The sequence below is a fragment of the Leptonychotes weddellii genome, unplaced genomic scaffold, assembly GCF_054177405.1.
Source record: "Leptonychotes weddellii isolate Sample4059 unplaced genomic scaffold, ASM5417740v2 HiC_scaffold_4149, whole genome shotgun sequence".
Classification (NCBI taxonomy): Eukaryota; Metazoa; Chordata; class Mammalia; order Carnivora; family Phocidae; genus Leptonychotes; species Leptonychotes weddellii.
This window is the reverse complement of record NW_028008013.1, coordinates 5,526-11,971: the sequence shown is the minus strand read 5'-3', so window position 1 is coordinate 11,971 and position 6,446 is coordinate 5,526. Positions and strand designations below refer to the sequence as shown.

General features: G+C 46.5%; 1 non-coding gene across 1 annotated transcript; it reads right to left on the bottom strand.

Annotated features, from left to right (window-relative positions):
- Positions 1 to 4,234: 4,234 nt before the first annotated feature.
- Positions 4,235 to 4,307, bottom strand: TRNAM-CAU (transfer RNA methionine (anticodon CAU)). The gene has a single exon. It is a non-coding gene; the product is annotated as a tRNA-Met (tRNA).
- Positions 4,308 to 6,446: the final 2,139 nt, after the last annotated feature.

Below are 6,446 nucleotides of genomic sequence, written 5' to 3'. Positions count from 1 at the left end.
GCCCCGCATCGGGCTCCCTGCTCAGCAGGGAGCCTGCTTCTCCCTCTGACCCTCCCCCCGCCATGGACTCTCTCTCTCATTCTCACTCAAATAAATGATAAATAAATAGGGGCGCCTGGGTGGCTCAGTTGGTTAAGCGACTGCCTTCGGCTCAGGTCATGATCCCGGAGTCCCGGGATCGAGTCCCGCATCGGGCTCCCTGCTCGGCAGGGAGTCTGCTTCTCCCTCTGACCCTCCTCCCTCTCACGCTCTCTGTCTCTCATTCTCTCTCTCTCAAATAAATAAATAAAATCTTTAAAAAAAAAAAATAATAATAATAAATAAATAAATAAATCTTAAAAAAAAAAGCTAAAGCCCCGAAGTTAAAAGGAGCTGGTTCATGTGAAGACTGCTGACACGTTCCTGAACGTAGCTGACATAATTGCAAAGCTGAATAGGAACGTGCTTTCCCCCTGAGCTCAGGGAAGGGGCTCATCCCTGTAGAGCCCTGCCTAACACGAGCCCCTCACTGAGCAGATACCGGCTCTGAAAGGAAGGCCAGCCACAGGCCTGAGAGCCCAGCAGCCTTGCAGTGGGGGTGCACGCGCTAATGTGGGGCCTCATAACCAAATCCCGAACCCTGGCTCCATCCCTAGCTCTCTCTCCTTTTTTCTTTTTTTAAGATTTTATTTATTTGAGAGAGAGAGCACAAGTGGGGTGAGGGTCAGAGGGAGAAGGAGACTCCCCACTGAGCAGGAAGCCCAATGTGGGACTCAATCCCAGGACCCTGGGATCATGACCTGAGCCGAAGGCAGACGCTTAACAACTGAGCCACCCAGGTGCCCCTCTCTCTTCTCTTTAAAACTCCCATCACAGTGGGAGAGGGCCATCTCCCAAGATGGAATGGGAGAGGCACAGGCCTTCCCGTCCAATGAGCCCATTGCTAGACTCCCAGAGCAGTGATATACGTGTGCTAAGTCACAAATGTAAGCCACAGATGTAATTTTAAATTTTCTAGCAGCCACATTACAAAAGTATCAGGAAATAGGTGGAACTAATTTTAATACATTTTATTTAATCAAAAATATCATTTCAACATGTACTCAATAAAAACATGATTAACAAAGATCTTTCACATTATGGTTTTCACATCAAGAGTGCGTGTCCTTCACACTCCCGGCACACCTCGGCTCCCATTCGCCCCACTCCAGCGGGCAGGCGGCCGCTGGGTTGGACAGCACAGCCCAGCCCGAGATCAAAGCCCTCCCACTGTGTATCCGTGTAACTTCATCAGCCTCCCAAATCTGTCCTCCCTATCTCTTGCCTCTCTTCCCTGCAATCTATCCCAACACCCAATGCAGGCCTGGACTTCTGAAGACACCTGCCCCCAGCTCCAGAGAACTTTGCAGCCTTTTGTAACGCAAGTATATGAACTGGCATTTAAAATCCTCCCTTCCGCTCCAGCAGACTCCTGCCACCTTACCCCCATCTTTTCCCCCAGGACCTTCCAGCAGTCAGGGTGGTGTCCTTCCTGGTCACACCATGGCCAGACACAGGCCCCAGCCCTTGCCTCCAGAGCCTGCCCTCTGCCCTGCGGGCTGTCCTGGCATCCTGATCTAACCGACGCCTGAACGCTGCCTCTCTCCACCCCAGCCCACCGAGATCCGCAGGTGCAGTCCCAATTCAGCTTTCCTCCCCTCAAGTGTTTTCTATTTGCAAACAAGCAAACTCCTGGGCAAAGCAAGAACGCGAAGGGGTCCAGAATATGCCACGGTGGCATAAAAATGATTCTGAGCTGAAGACACTGGAGCTCCTGAAATCCCTTCTGGTCTAAAAGCAGAACCCCCCAAAAGAACTCGAAAGAATTCAAAGGTCATAAGTCCCCTCCCAGGAACAACCAGGGAAGACTAACTTACCACCTAGACTAGAAGTCAGCACCACACCCACACAGACGCGGTCACAAAACCATCCTACTCCCTTCTGTGCTAAGGGCCCTTCACCTCTCCTAAAAGTCACCTGTTTTCCAGCTTCCCCTGTTAAGATGCCCCCAATCCTAAACCCTGTCTTTTCTTGTGCTAATCTATCTTTTGTGAGATTTGCAGGCCCATAAGCCTGAATCTAAAGAGGGCAGTTTTTCCTCCCCAACAGACTCAAAGGCAGTATTTTTTGTTTTTAATTGAAAAGATGTTAGTAAAGCACGAAGGAAGTTTCTTAAAAACAAACAAATTCACACATAACTGCCCCACCCCGTCACCATATTGTCACCTTCAGTATTCCCTCTGGGGCCTCACACAAGCCCAGGTATACACTCTTGTATTCTGCCGATTCCCATATATTCCAGATTTTTCTCTTGTATCCAGCTAGGCTTAATTATTTCAGTGGGCTGCATAATTAGTTGTGCTGATACAAGATAATTTATCAGGGCCTACCCTCTGCTAAGCCATTTAGACGTTTCCAATATTCTGCATTCAAAGTAACACTATTAGTGAATAATATGCACAAAGTTTTTTGCTCGTGTTAAACTCTCCTCTAGGATATATTGCTGAGTGAATGGATGAAATTCTCTGAAATGGCAGAACTGAGCCTTTTCCTACTTCTTGCTATGATCACACAGACTGCTTCTAGAAGGCTCTACGATCCACAGGGCTATCAGAAATGCACTTGTTACAACTGGGTATTAATCCGTTTTTGCCCACTTAAAAAAAAACAAAGAGAGAAGAGGCCATTCACAGTGGGAAGACAATACATTCAGGCAGCCTTAAAAGCAAAGAGGAGAGTGACAAAGAGGGGCCGGCACACTTACTGGGGATCTCCAGGCTGGGGTGGATGGCAGCTACACTCCTGACCATGGGCGGGGAGTGCCGTCCATCCACCAGGTCGGACTCGGCGTCCTGTGCTTCTCCGTGAATCACCGCGATTCCCAGGCGCAGGCGCTCAGCGAAAGACTGTGCCCTGAGGGAGAGCATGAGACACGGTTCAGAAAGCACGCGGCTTCCGTTGTCTGACGTTCACGGGAGGAACATACGAGAACAGACAACCAGTGTAGTTTCCGAGAGGATTAATGAAAAGAGAGAGAAAATAATCTCCGAGTCCTAGGATCCGGGACAAAGCATGGGGACCCCAGGTGATGAGCTCGTCCCTCTCGCAGGGGGCACCAGTGGCCGGACAGCAGCCTGGTCTGCACTCAGTGGGCTAGCTGCGCCTGCACTCGCTAACTCTGCTAAGCCGCATCTTCCTCGCTTCTAACTGCTAATCCACCTTGCCACCCACTTAACAGTGAGAACAACCACAGGAGGCAAAGGGCATTAAATACTCCTCAAAGCCATAAGCGTCAATTTTTAAGTTTTACTGAGATACAAGTGAGACCCAACAAACTGTGCATATTTAAACCGTACAATCTCATAAGCTCTGATGTATACCACATCCATGAAAACCGTTAGCACGACGAAGACAATGAAGATATCTATCGCTGCCAGACATGTCCTTGTGCCCCTTAGTAACTCCTTCCAGAACTAGGCAACCAACAATCTGCTTTCTGGCACCAGAGTCTGACCTTTTCTAGAATTTCCTAAGTGGAATCGGAGTATGTCATCATTTCTTATCTTACTTCGTTCACTAAGGATAACATTTTGGAGATTCGTCCACATTACATGGCCTATCAACAGGTCACCCCGTCACACTGCAACAGTCCATTATGTGGGTCTACCAGAGTTTGTTCATTTACTTGATACATTGAGTTATTTCCAGTTCTGAACCATGACAAAACTGCTTTGAACATTCATGTACAGATCTCTGCATGGACTCACGCTTTCCTTCCTCTTGGGTAAAAACCTAGGAGAATGGCTGGATCATAAGGTAAGGCATATATTTAACTCTCTAAAAAAACAACCAGACTGCTTTGCAAACTGGTTATACCATTTTACATTCCCCTGAGCAGTGCATGAGGGTCCTGGGGCCTCCATGTTCTCACCAACACGTGGTGTGGGCGATTTCAAATGCTATCCATTCTAATGGTGCCTAGTGGTACCTCACTGTGCTTTCCGTCGGGATTTCCCTCATAACAAACAGTGCTGAACATCTTTCATGTTCTTATCTGCCATTTGAATATATAGTTTGATAAAGGGTCTGTTTATCTTTTGCCAATTTTAGTTGGGTTGCTAGTTCTCTTACGAAGTTTTAGGAATTCTTTATATCTTCTGAATGTAAGTTCTTTTTTTTTTTAAGTTTATTTATTTAGTTTTTTAAGTGATCTCTCCACCCAACATGGGGCTTGAACTCATGACCTCAAGATCATGAGTCTCACGCTCTTCCGACTGAGCCAGGCAGGTGCCCCTGAATATAATACGTTCGTTATCAAGCACATGCTTTACAAATATTTTCTCCCAATCTGAGCCTTCTCCTATCATTCTCCTAGTAATGTCTTCTGAAAAGTAGTTTTAGGGGGAGTGGGAGAGGGAGAAGCAGGCTTCCCGCCGAACAGGGAGCCCGATGTGGGACTCAATCCCAGGACCCTGGGACCACAACCTGAGCTGAAGGCAGACGCTTAACAATGGAGCCACCCAGGCGCCCGAGTAGTTTTACTTTTGATGATGTTTAACAATTTTTTTCTTATAAAATGTACTTTTGGTGTCTTATTTAAAAAATTTTTGTCCAGCAAAGTCACAAAGATTTTCCTCCCCCGTTTTCCCCTAGAAGTTTTATAGTTTTAGGTTCTACATTTAGTTACAGGATTCACTTTCAGTTGATTTTTGCTTTTTTTTTTTTTTTTTTAAGATTTTATTTATTTATTCATGAGAGAGAGAGAGGCAGAGGGAGAAGCAGGCTCCCAAGGAGCAGGGAGCCCGATGCAGGACTCGATCCCAGGACGCTGGGATCATGACCTGAGCCGAAGGCAGAAGCTTAACCATCTGAGCCACCCAGGCGCCCTGATTTTTGTATATGATGTGAAATACGACTCAAAATCATTATTTTGTACGTAAACATCCAATCATTCCAACACCATTCATGAAACGGACTACCGTTTCTCTGTTGCACTGCTTTGCACCTTTGCTGGAAACCAGTATTCTAGATACACATAGATCTGTTTTTGGACTCGATTCTGTTCCACTACTCTATTTTTGTCTTTACCCCAATGCTACATAATCACGGTCGCTTCAGCTTTACAGTAAGACTTAACTTCAGTGTTAGATCTCCCACTTTGTTATTTCTCAAAGTCTAAGTAGCACTTACACATGTACTGTGTGGATGGGCAAGTCCATCTCAATCCTATTTGGCCAACACCCAAAATCCCATAATCACTGGTGTGGAGAACACCCTAAGAAGTGATTAGTGGCCCCACTACCTCCCAGTAAACAACATACAGCTGAATCACCGTGGATCACTTTCTCAACCCCTCTCGTCTGTGAGAGATAATAAATGCTGACCTCCTAGCCAGAGAAGATCAGATGAGGTAACGTAGATAGATGTCTTCATACCAGCTCCTGTAACAGAATACACAGCCTGGGGGGTGCTTAAGCAACAGAAATGTATTTCTCACAGTTCTGGAGGCTAGCAGCCCAAGATGAAGGCACGGCAGAGCCAGTGCCTAATAAGGGCCTGCCTTCCGGTTTGCAGACGGCCCATGTTGCTCACGGTACCCTCATGGGGCAGAGGACAGAGAACCACAGCAAGCACCTGACTCTTCTCACAAGAGCACTAATCCCAGACATGAGGGCTCCACCTTCATGACCTAATCACCTTCCAAAGGCCTCACCTCCTAATACCATTATATTGGGGGTTAGGATTTCAAGATGAATTTTGTGGGGGGGAAACACACGCTCCAACCACAATAGTAGCGAAAACATCTGACGCTACACATAAGCTCCCTCAGGGAGTGTTCTTAGGCCTCATCAGACCTGGCACAATAAACATCTGAATGGATAGGTGACAAACACTGGGGGCGCCTGGGTGGCTCAGTCGGTTAAGTGTCTGCCTTCGGATCAGGTTGTGATCTGGGGGTCCTGGGATCGAGCCCCACATCGGGCTGCTTGCTCAGAGGGGAGTCTGCTTCTCCCTCTCCCTCTGTGCTTCCCCCCTCCAAATAAATAAATAAAATCTTAAAAAAAAAAAAGACAAACACTGTAGTACAGTTGACCTTTGAACAACATAGGTTTGAACTGCACTGGTCCACTTATAAGTGGATTTTTTTTTTTAATACAGTGCAATCCTGTAAATGTATTTTTTCTTCCTTACCATTTCTTAATAACACTTTCTTTTCTCTGTCTTACCCGGAGTAAGAATACAGTATACAAATGACAAAATATGCGTTAATCGACTGTTTATGCTCTCAGTAAGGTTCTAGGCAACAGTAGTCTGTTAGTAATTAAGTTCTGGGGGAGTCAAAAGTTATGCGTGGATTTCTGAAGCACGGGGGGGTCGGTGCCCTAAGACCTGTGTTGCTCAAGAGTCAAACTTACTAACAAAAGCCA